Source organism: Mauremys reevesii, linkage group 8 (assembly GCF_016161935.1).
Source record: "Mauremys reevesii isolate NIE-2019 linkage group 8, ASM1616193v1, whole genome shotgun sequence".
Taxonomy (NCBI): Eukaryota; Metazoa; Chordata; order Testudines; family Geoemydidae; genus Mauremys; species Mauremys reevesii.
In genome coordinates, this window is record NC_052630.1 from 99,777,306 (window position 1) to 99,792,813 (window position 15,508).

Sequence of the window (15,508 nt, forward strand, 5' to 3'; positions counted from 1 at the left end):
AGGATTATTAGCAGGTCCCTTTGGAAACTGAGGCCAGGCTTAAATCTACATTTATCCCCCATTGGGGATCTTTGAATTCTTGGTTTTATCTTCTGGCCGCAAAGTGGCCCCAGATACCTTTCAGATAGGTTACTGGAGGGGGTAGATATTTGTACTTTTGTCAAGCCGAGGAGGAATATGTTATCCATGTGGGGAGAATGCTCCACTGCATTCGGCTGGCATGACTGACTGTAAAAGTGGAGAAGTGTGAATGGTAGAAGTGGCCTCTCTTGGCCATATAGTGGAAAGTGGCTACATTAAGCTTGAACCTGCAAAGGTGGAAGCTATTAAGAACTGGTCTACTCCAGAAACTGAGAAGTCAGCCCAATGCTTTATTGGGATGGCAAGTTATTACAGGAGACTTGTCCCTCTCTTTAGATTCTAGGCTGCACTCATCACTGATTTGTGTAAAAAGGGTAAGCCTGACAAAATGGATCAAACCAATCAATGTTAAGGGGATGTCTCTAAACTGAAGAAACCCCCAGTCAGATCCAGTTCTGGTAAATCCATACTTTGGCTCCCTCCAGGGCTTTTATAGATGCTTTGGATGCTGGGCCAGGTGTGCTAATGCAAACTGATGACAAGGGGGGGAGGCATCTGATTGTGTATCTGAGACAGAAACTACTCCCCTGAGAAAAGAATTATGCACTGTTGAGAAAGGAGTATCTTGCACTTAGGAACTTAGAGTTGTATCTGTTTGGGCAGTATCTGACAGCGTATATCAGGGGTAGGCAACCTATGGCACGCGTGCCGAAGGCGGCACTCGAGTTGATTTTCAGTGGCACTCACACTGCCCGGGTCCTAGCCACAGGTCCGGGGGGCTCTGCATTTTAATTTAATTTTAAATGAAGCTTCTTAAACATTTAAAAAACCTTATTTACTTTACATACAATAGTTTAGTTATATATTATAGACTTATAGAAAGAGACCTTCTAAAAATGTTAAAATGTATTACTGGCACGCGAAACCTTAAATCAGAGTGAATAAATGAAGACTCAGCACACCACTTCTGAAAGATTGCCTACCGCTGGTGTATATCAACCACTTCTATCTCCCTGGTTATATTAAGCAAAAGTATTTAATGCCAAATTACTGAGATGGAGTCTAGAACTTCAAGGTTAGGATGTGGAAGTAGTTCATGTTAATGGGAGCATATCTGTAATAGCAGACGTGCAGTCCCAGAGGGAGATGTGAGAACTTCCCAAGGGTCAGAGGGGAAGTACCCTGCTCATTTCATCTTCATCTGGGGGAGAGATGTGATGGATTGGTATAGCTGTATGTCTATATCGAATTGTGACTTTCAGTTTGGATTGTAACTGCCATTTTGAAGAATCTGACCCACATTTTGAGTATGTAACTCTAAGTAGATCTGTCAGGGTCAGACCCAAGGCAGTTTATTGTAATGCCTGACACCTCCCTGAAGTGCTAACACAAGTCATCAGCTGTGATTGTCTTCTAATCCAGGGAGCCCACCACGAGGGCAATGGTTTTGCTATAGTGGAGCCAGGCTGGAAGCAACTGTTGTTCCCAGTTTGGACTCCAGAACTTCCCTGCTAACCACCTGACTGGAGTTTTGCAGCTGATTGGCTGGTCACCTGACAGAGGGCAGAAATCTTATTTAAGGGAGGATGCGCTCTAGGCTCTTTCTCTCAGTCTCACTAGCTGACCGTTGCCAGACAACAGAAGAGGGTGGGCGAGAGGCCTTACTTGCCTGATCCACTAGCTGGCCTGAGGACTCACAAGAAGAGGTAAGCATCAACTCAAGGGAGAGAGCATACAGGCTTCTGTTCCCCCCCACCAAAGATCTGTAACTCTTGTATGTTTTAAGAGTAAATGTTACTGTGGTTAAGAAGCTCCTCTGCAAAGCCTGTGTTCTTTGCTTTACCTGCCACATCATCCCTAAGGGTTAAACTATAAACCAGGGAAGTTGGGGAGGAAGGCAGGAGGCATGCGTAAGTGACTTGGGAGCTCTCAGCACTGCTTTCAGGCCTAGGGCAGTTGGACTGCAGAGTCTCATATTCCCAAGGAAAGGTGCCAGATGGAATCTATACCCAGGAGTGTGCCTTAGAGACCCAGAGCTAGAAATGGTGACTGGACTCTGCCCAGACCCAGCTGGCTTGGAAGAAAGTGAGATCCAAAGGCTGGGTGCAATTACAATAGGCTGGTTGACTGACCACTAAGGGAACTCATTCTGGTCTGTAAAAGCAAGTATTGTGCATTGCATCAAAATCTCATTCCCTTGAATGGAAGTCTCTCCATCTGTTCAATAAATAGTCCTGACTGTTTTACTTTGACTGTCCTCTTTGTTTTGCAGAGGTTTATGGCATCATGAGTCCAAAAGTCATCTTTTAACTTTCACTAAGGCTCGTGTGCTTTTAACCTAAAAAAGGGGTTAAATAAACATTATCACTTTCCATATAGTTTGATTCTAAACACCATGGTTTTTCTGGAGTGATCCCTGTTTACACATTGAATTGAATTCTTTACATTTTGTAAAATTCCCTCCTTTCCCCATTTTGGAGTGTGTGTGTGTGTGTGTGTGTGTGTGTCTAAATCACATTGCATGCAGAGAGCAATTTTTTTTTACTTTCATTGTTTTTATTTTTAATTCTGGCTATTGTTTGGGGGCACACTGTCCATTTGTTGGAAATAATGGCTTTTAGTTGTTAAAGTGTCTAGAGGCCATATGCATTGGTAATCTAGCAATGAACATTTATTAGTATAATAACCATGCCTAGTGACTGTTTTTAGGCACAGAACAGTGACTAGTCTTCTGTATCCAACAATTTAATTTTCAGCACATCTGGGTTTCCCAAACGCTATCTCTGTGCTGTCTCCCTGCCTTGCTACCCTGGGAAGATAGACTTGAACAAGATTTCTCAGCTATACGCTTCATAATCCAAATATTAAATATTGTCTTGAGGAGGCTGCGCAGCACAAATACCCATCCGGTGGCATTAACACATTGCTGAAGCTATGCGAGCGTGGACTCCTGGTCTGCTCAGAGATTAATCTGAAAAGACAACGAAACATGAAAAAACATGTGCTGAGTGAGGCACATCTAAAGTAAAGCAGGCTTGTTTCTTATATGATGCCTTTTGAAAGGCACGTTTATTCCTTATCTATTCAGTTTGGCTTGTTTGGTTTTCACTGGATTGTTCTCATGGAATGTGGGGGAGCTGTTATTGTTGCAGGGGAGCAGCATGGTCTTGTGAGCTCGAGAAGCAATGGAGGTTTATGGGTATCTGTTGAATGGGCATCAGAAGACCTGATTTCTATTCCCAGTCCTACCTCTGACTTACTGGCCCTGGGAGACTTTGGGCTTGTCAATTTAGTCTGCATTTTCCAAAGGGCCCACTAATTTTGGGTGCCTTCATTTTTGGTTGCCCAATTTGAGATAGTTAGGGCCTGATTATCAGACTCTTGGGTTACTTGAGTAATTATTGTTTAATAAGGGCCCTAATTAAGATAGTAATCCCTGTTGTAGGAAATCTCTTCTGGACCCTATTTTCGTTAAAATGTGTTAAATTCTGCTTCAGCGTTTACAGCAAAGCTCTTACAATGGAAAAATTGAATCGGTGTCCCAAATAGACAGCCTCAATGGCCCGAGAGCATGGCTGCTAATAAATATCCATTCAGCGATAAGGCAGAGCACCCAGGGGTTCTGAGTGTCTTCACTCCTAGCTCCATGAGCAGAAGCACGCTGACTTCGCTGTGGAAGCTATGCTGCTGGTGTGAGAGAAGGCTAAGTAAAATACCCTCTCTTTAATAAGTCGATCCAGCTCTGTCTAATTAACACTTCTTAGTGTTAATTGTGAGTCCCTGTTCTGTGTTTTTTCAGGGACAATATTTTCCAAGTATGGGCTGACGAATGTCAAGGCAGAGGCTATAATTCTGCTCTCCTTGCTGTTATAACATTGTGCCAGAGTTATGATAGTCATAATACAAAGATAGATGTCAATAAACCACAGGAGTAAATAGAATTAAGAAGTAAGAATCCTTTTGACTGAGATCTCTTTATTCCGACAGTGAGTTATGAGTCCTTTGTGTCTGGGGAAGCTGCAATGAAGGTGGCTGTTTCTACTAGGGTAACATGCTGCTCATAACATAATTAACAATTTTATTTTAAATGGGTAGCTCTTAGTTCAATAGACTTACTATGATGAAGTAACAGAGTTTAAAAAACAACAACAACCCCATAATATGCACAAGTCCACAGGCTACTGTTACTGAAAATGCAATATGATTGGTCAAGTCTTGTGGAGCGGTTTCTAATGAACAGTAGAGATATTCATGATGTAAGGGGGAAAAAACTTAGTAACTTAGCAAACCCATCTACCTTAGTTTTGTAAGCTGAGGGGAAGTCTTTGGCTCAGTGAAGGTTACGTTGGAAGCGCTATGGGAGCAATGAAGGAAAGCAGGAACATGTTGTGTTGGTGTTAAATGCAATTGTGAAGACAGCAGCACTATAGTATCCGTGAAAGATTATTAAGGAAATAGGGATGTAGGGTCCTAATAATAAATGGAGATATCCTATTTCCTAGAACTGGAAGGGACCCTGAAAGGTCATTGAGTCCAGCCCCCTACCTTCACTAGCAGGATCAAATACTGGTTTTGCCTCAGATCCCTAAGTGGCCCCCTCAAGGATTGAACGCACAATTCTGGGTTTAGCAGGCCAATGCTCAAACCACTGAGCTATCCCTATTGTGCCATTGATGTTTAAGCTGAATTCCAACAGAAAATTCCACTTAAAGACTGAAGACACAATATGGTTCATGGGGGAAAAAGTCTCTCAAGGGACTACCATGCTGCCCAGCAATCTGCTGCATAGCTACAGAGAAATTTCACTTCCGCTAAGTAGAGTGACTAAGTTGACAAAAGGGGAAAAAGACCAGACTGGTGAGATAAGAAACCTGAAGAGGGACATGAAAGGGGCCTGCAAAAGATGACCTGGAATTCTTTGGTGGAGATCACTAGATCATATTCTCTCCTAACCAACCCCCTCTCCCCTCATAAAAAAGACAAACCCAACAACATGGGGGAGGCTTTCATCCTTCAGAGGACATTTATAATTGCTGATGAATTAATTTAGGGTTAAAATAGTAAAGTGCAATTTTTTAAAAATAAAGTATGAAAAAATGCTTTGCCTAGTTAAGAAACTTTGGGTTTTGGATAACGATCTGTTTATCACTTTTCTGTGGGGATGTTCAGAAGAAACTTTCAAATTAGGTGGGCATCAAATCTAAACTGAAAATATATTGTCTAATGCAGTGGTCCCCAACCTTTTCCTCTGGCGGGCACCAGACGAAGGACCGTGGCAGCGGTTGAGCATCCGCTGAAATGCCGCCGAACTTCGGCGGCATTTCGGCGGATACTCAACCACCGGCCAGGACGCGGGCGCATTTAGATGCCCCTGTGGGTGCCATGGCGCCCGCAGGCACTGCGTTGGGAACCCCGGTCTAATGCATTTGGTTGTCTTTGGTCTCAATTCTGTACCAATGAAATCAATGGGAGCTCTTCCATTTGTTTCAGTGGGAGCAGAACCAGAGCCTTAGGAAGAATAGCCACAGTCTTTGGAACATATGTGATAATTATAAATGAGTGATAACTAAACAGTGTTGCTCTAAGGCTGACATTTTCAAAGCTTTGTATGGGGTCTTAACCTCTCCATTCCCTCCGAATCATCACTCATATTCCCAGGTGACTTTAATTGTCTGCATAAAATCTGGACACACACATGCAGATTCAACTATGAAACATGGACCAATTCAGAGGATGGCTTAAAAATGTGGCACTCTTTACTCTAGCACAGATTTTTTGTGTCTTAATAATTAGAGGAATTCACTTTCCTGTTCATTTGGTGCACAGATTTTTTTATACCTCATGGGAATATCATGATATTGTGATGAAATCTCATCCCAAAAGTAAACGCTCAAAATAGTAAACAACAAATATTCTGTAAAAGGAGAAAGCTCTGTTAATGCCAAAAAGTTAATGAACAAGAATATCTTCAATGTCCTCCCCTTCCAATAATTTCTAGTCTAGACCCTTCATTACAAATTTGAACAACATGCTGCTTTCTTTGTATAGTGTGAGCTCGTCTGTCCCCAAAACCACTTCTGTCTTTCAGACACTTATTTTTACTATGTATTCTCATTTGGTCTGGTTTTTGTTTCACATTTTAAGTTTTTTCCCTCAACTACTTGTTTTCAGTTTTGTTTTGTCTTAGTGACATAAATGCAGAAGTTTTGCCATACAAAGCAGAGGTGTAGAAAAGTCTCTTCCAGCAAAAAAGTGTGCTTGAGACTATAGAGATGGTCCAGTGGTTGAAATGGTAGCCTGGGACTTGTCTGCAGTTTCCCTACTGGATCTTTTCTAACATGCAGCAGGATCACTCCAGCCTGGGTCATGCAAGATGATCATATGCTGTATTTGTTTGACTTCCTTTATTTTAGGACTGTTTTTGGGGGTTCTGGCCAGTAAGAAATATTTCTTTTTTTCTGGCACTCCAAGGATACACATTGTGTAAACGCTAATTGCCATCATCCCCTTAAACAGAGGTACCACAAGCGATAAATTCTGCCATCAGATTCTTTTGTAAACTACAAAGGGAGCTATGCAATATATGAGATCAGAATTTGGCTTCAAGACACAAAAAGCAATACTGGAATTATCCACATAAAATCTATCGGCACACAGGCAAGAACAGCTAAAATCAGATAATGGACCCAAGTTACTGTAGTTGAAGAAAGTTTTCAAACTTGGGTGCCTAAAGCTCAGGCTTAAGACCTGATCCTACAAACAATGCACATGCATTACTTTACACCTGTGAGTAGTCTCGTTGACTTTAGTGGGGATTACTCACAACGTAGGTAAAGTTGCTCATGCACATAGGTATTTGTAGGGTTGGCCCCTAAATCTGTATTTAGATACCAAAATGCTGATTTAACCATTTAAATACTGATTTGTCTTCTAGACTGTAAAGTCTTTGAGGCAGGGACTGTTATCTTCGTCTTGAACAGCACTAGGCACACTGCTGACATTAAATATTAGTATGATTAATCTATTACTTGTTAAATAGCAATATAGGCACCCAAGTTTGATTAAACTTAGTTTAATTTTTACAAGGCCGTACAAACAGAGGGCTAGCAAATATGCTGCATTGTTAGAACATGAACAGACTACTCATATACCGATCAGACCCAGCAGATTTGTTGGTAAGTCAGGAGGAATGTGTAACTATATTAAAAGGTTCATTTTTATTAGGTTGCTTGGGACATCTCATGTTTTATTGACATCCAAGATTTGAAAGCCACACTACATAAAAGTTGCTATTCTCATTTTTCTTACATCCATCAATTTTCTTGATAAGGCTGTGCATATAGAACCATACTAATAAACCAAATGGCCCCTTCTGTTTTCAGAAATGGATCACAGGTTAGAAGTGAGGAATTGCAAAGAATAGGCAGAATTTTGTAGTTAGTCGTATTTAAAGGGCCACCATGAAATCAAAACCTAGTTACAGTAGAACCTCAGCGTTATGAACATCAGAGTTACGAACTGACCAGTCAACTGCGCACTTCATTTGGAACCAGAAGTACACAATTAGGCAGCAGCAGAGAAAAAAAAATACAACACAGTATTGTGTTAAACATAAACTCCTAAAAACAAAAGGAAAGCAGCATTTTTCTTCTGCATAGTAAAGTTTCAAAGCTGTATTAAGTCAATGTTGAGTTGTAACTTTTGAAAGAACAACCATAACGTTTTGTTCAAAGTTATGAACAGCCTCTATTCCTGAGATATTCGTAACTCTGAGGTTCTACTATAATCAAAATCAACAAATTGCCCTGTCTCCTTTATACTTGTATGGTTTTATAACCATAACTTTCCTATTTTCTTGAGAAGTTTTTCTCTTCTCTTTTGCTGTGTGAATGTCCACGTATACAACAGGGAGAACTGAATATAGTGAAAGTGAGTACCAACTAAATGCTGTCAAATACACAACAAGCACACTGAAAAAAATGGGGGAGGGGAAATACTTCCCCGTCTAATCTCTTTGCATTTATAATAGCCTTACATGGTACTTGTAACAATAGCAGGTAGAACACTTTCAGACAGAAATGACACTGTCTCTTTAAAGAATAGAGAAGAGATTGGATTGAACCAAAAACCCTGTAAACCTAGGGGGCGTTTGGATCTGAGCATTTGATTTAGATTCATCCCCACTACTTTATTTTATTTATTTGAATTTTTAAAATACTACAATAGGTACCCATCCAGCGTGCTCAGTGTATTCAATGAAGTGTTAAATGTACATAACAATGCCAAGAAAAATTGTATTTGAACTTTAAAGTATCATATCAATTGCACTGAATACATCATATCATGGAAAACTATATTTAAAGACTAGAGAATAATATATTTAATATATGAAACAAAATCAAGAAAAAGAGCTCCAAAAGTTATTGAGTTGCCTAGATATTTTTCTTCTGTCTCTCTTGGGGACAGAGGGAAGATCAGATGCTAATTGTCACATCTGTCTTTAATAGAATCACTGTAGAATCTATCCGGTTTCCTCACCTCTTCACCTTTCTTTCTTAAACGTACAGACTCTCCATCTAGGTTAAGTAGCAGACACCTCTGGTTGCATGTAGTACAATCTGATTGAGTGGGCAGCAGATTTTTTTCTGAGGTATTTAGGTGCTTAAAGATGCAGATAGATGTCTAGTGGGATTGTTCAAAAGGATTTCATTGGTTCAGTGCACAGATACTTATGAAACCCTACTAGGAATCTATCTGTGCACCTAACCCCAATGAAATCCCTTTGAACAATCCCACTAGGCATCTATCTGCATCATTAGGCACCTTTTGAAAATCTGGCCCTGACTTCCTTCAATGTATTCCTCTAGTTCTGGATGAGTGAGCTGAGTGGCTGCGAGAGTGCAGGGGAGTTGGACTCGTAATGAGGGGTTTTCCCCTTACCTCCCTTTGTTTCAATAGTGATATCTGCAGCATCACAGTTGCTCCTGCACATGCTGATGGCCTGGCTGTAATGTTTGCAGTGGGGGCGCACAGACTGAGTGAGGTCGCTCTTCCAAATATGTCTTGTTTTGTGGTGTGGTGCTTCTGCACAGCACCCCCCCCACCCTGAGGGGGCCTCCCGGTCTGGGGCGGGGTCAGCCACAGCAGATACTGTTCAAGGGGGAGAAAAAAGTCAGATGTGTTCCCACTGTGGGTGCTTAAGAACCAATCTCCTGCCTGCTCTGTCTTGATTTTAAGACCCCCATGGCACTTTTCATAAGATCGTGTCCCTCTCCCCAGGCACTGATGCTGCATATATATAAGTTTGAGCTGCCCCTGCCCCGCCCCCTTCCCAAAGTCAAGTGTGTGTGTGAGAGAGATGAGAACAGAGAAATCTGCAGATCGTCCTCGTAGACTCTCTCACAAGCTCCTGGGAAGCAAAAGGAGAGAGTAGAGGAGAGCTTTCTTTTTTATCATACCCCCACCCCAAGCAACCTTGTTGGGACTCCACTACAAAGTTTGGCTGGTTGGGGAAGACCTGTCAGCTAGCACAAATCCAGGACTGGAGGGGTTCTGGAGTGAGCCAGGAAGGAATGTATGTAGATAGTTGTGGCCTCTGCAGATCTTGGGGAGGGGATCAATGGGGCTTGTGGGGCTTCACTGTGCAATGGGGGAACCAATGTAAATTAAGTGTCTGTCCCCTCCACCAAAGGTGCTGGAACAATGCTTATAGTGGGGGTGTTGAGAGCCATTGAACCAAACTGTAAACCTTGTATATAATGGAAACCACTTCAAGACAGGGGGTGCTGCAGCACCCATAATTCCAGCACTTATGCCCTCCAGCCCTGCAGAGTCTGATCTGTTGTGAAGGAGCCGATCTGGGATGGGGAGAGCTGGCCCTCTTCTCAAGATCATGGATTGGGTTTAGGGTTGCCAACTTTCTAATCTCACAAAACCGAACACCCTTCCCCCGCCCCTCTCCCACCACTTACCCAAAGGCCCCACCCTCCCCTGCCCCTTCTCTGAGTCCCTGTCCCCCCCTCACGCCACCCTTTCCCTCCATCACTTTCCCTCCCCCACCCTCACTCACTTTCACCGGGGTGGGGCAGGGGATGGGGTGTGGGAGGGGGTTCTGACCTGGGTAAGGGGGTTGCGGTGTGGGAGGGGGTGAGGGCTCCAGCTGGGGGTGTGGGCTATGGGGTGGGGCTGGGGCCAAGGGTTTTGGGTGCAGGAGGGGCTCTGGGCTGGGGCCAAGGGGTTTGGGTGTGGGTGGGGGCTCAGGACTGGGGCAGTGAGTTGGGGTGCAGGAGGGGGTGCGGGCTCTGGGAGGGAGTTTGGGTGTGGGAGGGGGTTCTGACCCGGGGCAGTGGGTTGGGATGCGAGAGGGGGTGTGGGCCCTGGGAGGGAGTTTGGGTGTGGGAGGGGGTTCTGACTCAGGGCAGCGGGTTGGGGTGTGGGAGGGGGTTTGTGGGGCAGGCTCTGGCTGGGCAGCGTTTACCTCAGGTGGCTCCCAGTCGGTGGCACAGCAGGGCTAAGGCAGGCTCCTGGCCTGGCTCCGTGCGGCTCCCGGAAGTGGCCGGCATGTCCAACTCCTAGGTGGAGAGGCCGGGGGCTCTGCGCACTACCTGTGCCCGAAGGCGCTGCTCCTGCAGCTCCCATTGGCTGCAGTTCCCAGTCAATGGGAGCTGCAGAGCCAACGCTTGGGGAGGGGCCAGCACACGGCGCCTCCCTGGTCCCTGTGCCTAGGAGTTGGACATGCCGGCCACTTCTGCGAGCCACGCAGAGCCAGGGCAGGCAGGGAGACTGCCTTAGCCCTGCTGCCCCGCCGACCAGACTTTTAACAGCCCTGTGCTGAGCGGAGCTGCCGGAGTCCCTTTTTGACAGAGCGGTTCTGGTCAAAAACTGGACACCTGGCAACCTTAATTGGGCTGCTGGCCTTGAAACCTTGTGCCCTGGTCTTACAGTGACAGCTGTGCTTGCTCTAGCCATTGTCATGTGGCCCTGAAAGCCAGTGTCGGGCCCCAAAGTGGCTGCTCCCCTTTATGCCCAAATCAAGCTTTGTCATTGCACTGCGCAAATTAAATTTCCAGATGTGGCTCAGGCCTGGGCAGGAGGCAAGATCACACTGATGTAGCCAGGAGGGGCAGGGGACAGGGGAAGCACTGGCCATGGGTAAAGTACAGCAGAGGAAGAGGAAGCACCAAAGGTCCACTGACTAATTCTGTTGATTTCAATTGGAGTTAGGTGCCTAAGTACCTCTGAGGACCTGGGGTAAAGAGATTAAGCAAGAGCCTGGGAGAGCGGATGGCCACAAGCGTGCGGTGAGAGGGGAAGCAGGCGGAGCAGTACATATGGACACTACAAAATACAAATTACTGACTGGGTCATCAGGTTTCAGTAGATTGTAGCCATTAAGCTGCATGGGGAGTCATCCCACAAGGATCTGCTGTAATCATTCTTAAGTTTATAATTTATTATTCACCTGGGTTAAAAATAATTTAAATATTACAGCTCCTATACGAGCGCAAGACACTGACTGTCTTAGGCCATTTGATTATGGGCTAGACCATAGTTTGTAAACCCCAGTATTGCCAGCCCCAAATGTTCCCCAAATCATGAGTCAGGCCCCGAAACATCATGAGATTGGCTTAAAAATCATCAGAGTAAAAACAAAAGTTGGTCATTTATTTGCCTTCTGGCTTTTGAGCCTCTAGGGTTCACATCTGCAAGCATTCAACTTACCACAAAATGCTGAGATTCTCATGTAATGACGAGTCCAGGAGCAGGGGCTTTAAGACAAAGACCAAGTATTGCAAAACATGCAATCAAATCACAAGAGTTGGTGGCCATGCTGGCCATAATGGAGAGGGGCAGCACTGGATGGGCTGAATCAGTCTGTGTTCCTCGCGGCGCTCCAAGGACGTGCCTGCTTTAGAGGCACTTCTGTCACCCTGCAGCATGTGCTCTTGGGAGGAGGGCAGGCCCGTAGCCTTGTTTTCACTCCTTCCCTCTTGATCAGTGCTTGCTGGGTGCATTGTCTCCTCTCTTTCAGGGAACCACGCCCAGCTCTGAGCAGCTGTAACAGGGTAGGGGCAGAGGGTGAAGGGAACTTTCTGTCTTTCATTGCTGTGCATGGATTGGGCACACTCTGTGCTGAATTTACCTCCTCCCCCACCCCAGAGCCGCTGGCTTCAATAGCAAACTTCTTCACCCAGTTTTAACTCATCGAGTGCCACATGCTTCTCTGGAAGGCGGAGGCTAAAATAATCATCTTGGGATATGTTGTCATTGGCTTGTGGTATAGAGCTTGCACCTGAGCACCTGAGTCTGTTATGGGTTTATCCTCACAACGCCCCTGTGAGGAAAGGCAGTGCTACTCTCCCTATTGCACAGCTGGGATCTGGAGTGCTTACCTGGAGCACTCAAGCAACTGGCACGGGCTAGAGTTGTTCTGTGACACTGCTCAAAGGCCTAAATCCATAAAGGTAGTTAGGCTCCTCATTTCCTTTGAAGTCAGTGGAAGTTAGGAGCCTAAATATTTTGAAGACCTGGGCCCAATCTATGCTAGTTCATCAGTGAGCGTGAATACGCCAGAGAAACTGCCCGACTCAGTGAAGTGAGAGATGGGAATACCTGAGGTGACCTCTCTGTAAGGAATGGTCCTGCATCAGCAGTCTAGTTTTAAATAACATTGGCCTGCGGCTCTCTGTGAAGGAGAGATACTGGATGTGTACTCCTCTGCCTCTTGTTCCATTTGTTAAGGGACTTGCTTTAGCAGTGTCTTGGTTCTGCTGCCACAGTGTGGTCATAATCAGTCAATTGCTTCAGATCTTCCCATTTTCAGAATTTTTGTTCAAGCTCGGTGAGTTGTAGGAAAACAGCAGCAAGGGTCAACAGTAACAGAGACAGCTGATACTTCACCTCGCTAGTAAGCCACTGGCCTTGACTTCCCTCTCCTACACCAGTATAAATTGAACTCACCAGGAGTACTTATTTGTTTCACAGTAGCATCAGTCAGAAGCAGGGCTCCACTGCACTGCTGGGCACTCCTCAAACAAGTTTTTTTTTAAAAGAAAAGACAGTTCCTGTCCCAGAGATCTCACAAACTATGATTATGATGATGCACCAATTAAAAGAAACAGAGACATGGGAATGGGATGACAGGATAACAGTAAAACTCATGACTGAAGTGCTCTCAGGATTGGGGCCTTGATAAAGAGTTGTAGTCAAGTAAGCTGCTTGAAATAGAAGCAAAAAGAAAAAAATATAGTAGTTCCTCATTAATTTGGACTTCTCTAACCTGAATGCCTGGAATTTACACACCCACAGGTGGTGGCTTCTCCATTTCTCAGCAATGATTTAAAAGTTGTGATGAGTTCTCATGGTTGTGCTGAGATGTCTTCATTACTTTTGCAAAGCACACTATGGAACATTTGCCAATGTGCTGCAAAGTCTTGCCATAAATAGCTGAAAATGGAAATACAATTGTCTGCAGGACCAAGTGTTTTATGATGCGATAACCTTGATGTTTTAAATTGTACTTGTTCATTTATATGCCATTTCACATAATTTAGTAATTTCCAATGGGTCTTCCAGCCAAGTTCGTCTGTAGAAATAAATCATGACATGTCCCAAAGCAAACGATCAGGTAAAAGTGCACAACTCACAGGTCTGGTCCTGCATCCCTTGCTTACTCAAAATTTCCACTGACTTCAAGGAATGCGGGGTCAAGCCCCAAATATTTGTAAGGAAATTGAGTTGAAAAAAAATGTGCCTTAAGCCCCAAAATTTTAAAAGTAAAATGAAATTGATGGAGAGAATTCAAGATAATAGGAGTGCAGCCACTATTTTATTAACACAATATGAAAAGCAACCTAGATGACAAAAACATCTGGTCTGCAGTTCTTGATGCTTATCATTGTGGTGTATTGAAAACTTTTTAAAAAATCACAACCTGTCAATTTAAACCCTAATGGTTTTCCTGGCCCTGTTTGCAGGCTAGGGTGCTGTGTAGAAAAGTGTGCAATCAGTCAGTTCTGCAGAGAGCCAGCCTAGAATAACGTGGGTTGAGTTATGCCTCTCTGGTTAGGGAGCAGTCTGCTTTGTCTCTCTCTGTTTTGGTTCTTGTATGTTACCATTCTGAATTCTAAGAAATACAGTTGTTACACTGAAACCTTTCAGCAAGAGTATCGTATGCTTGTTATCTAATTTCTCTGTGAGTATGCTGTGAACATAACAATCATAATTCAGGAAACAATAAAACCCACACAAATGATAACTGGCAGAAAACCCTCTTGCAGTGCACATAGCTAGGAGCCCTTGGGTCTAGTCTCAACTCCACCACTCACCACCTGTGACCCTAGGCAAATCACTTGATCATGCTATACCTGTTTCCGCTTCCATTCTTTCTTTGTTTGGTCTATTTAGCCTGTAAGTGGTGTGGGGCAGGGACTGTCTCTTGCTGTGTGTTAATATAGTAATTGGAGATATACCGATCTCTTAGTACTAGAAGAGACCTTGAAAGGTCATTGAGTCCAGCCCCCTGCCTTCACTAGCAGGACCAAGTACTGATTTTTGCACCAGATCCCTAAGTGCTCCCCCCCGCAGGATTGAGCTCACAACCCTAGGTTTAGCAGGCCAATGGTCAAACCACTGAGCTATCCCTCTCCCATGTCTAGCAGAATGGTGTCTAGCAGAATGGAGTCCCAGTCTTGGTTGTGATCTATAGGGGCTAATGTAGCACAACTAACAATGATAGCTAGCCTATGTAAATGCTGAAGGCCAGAGATCTGTGGAGGGAGTTGTCTCCTGACATTCTGGTTGAAGAGCCAGAGCAGGCTGATGCAGGGGAACAGTGGAGGGGCTGGCCTGCTGATGTCTTCACACTGGGGAGCCGGACCCAGGGGAATGGTGAGAGCTGCCTAGCAGTGAGAGATGAGCAGGTGAAAGCTGCCAGAGACCAGGAGCCTGTAGGGAGTTCCCTGATTGGGAATCAAACATCAGCTGCAGTGATGAGAGAGCACTGATTCCTGACCACTAGGCAGGGCTTGAGTTGTGCCGGAAAGCTGCGGGATGCCATTTTGGCACTTTCTTTGGGAGTTGGAACTGCCTTCTGGCACTGTCACTTATGATAGGGAGGCTGGGGGGGGGGTGTCATTGGCAGATAGTTTATATCTCCCCCTCACCGCCCAAGCGGGTCAAGGAGCTAGTGGCCCTCCCCACCAGCCTGGAGCTTCCGGCTAGGGCATGGTCCCTTTTGACTCCAGCTGGAGCTGAGTTTGGTAGCGGTGGGTACCTCTCACTTACTTGCTCCATCCTGGGTAGCGGGAAGGGTAAGAGTGCTCCACCCGCCACTGGGATGTGTCGGGGACTCAGCCAGTGTTGGTGGTGAGCCTGTGGGGTGTTGGAACATGGCATAGCCCTCAGTGAACAGCACTATGGGGCACAG

At 44.8% G+C, this 15,508-nt stretch overlaps 1 long non-coding RNA gene across 1 annotated transcript in view; it reads left to right on the forward strand.

The window, feature by feature from the left end:
- Positions 1–1,628: 1,628 nt before the first annotated feature.
- LOC120370758 overlaps positions 1,629–15,508 on the forward strand; it is a 78,232-nt gene continuing 64,352 nt past the window's right edge. The window contains exon 1 of the long non-coding RNA XR_005583912.1: positions 1,629–1,787. This is a non-coding gene — a long non-coding RNA (uncharacterized LOC120370758). The remainder of the gene's footprint in view (positions 1,788–15,508) is intronic.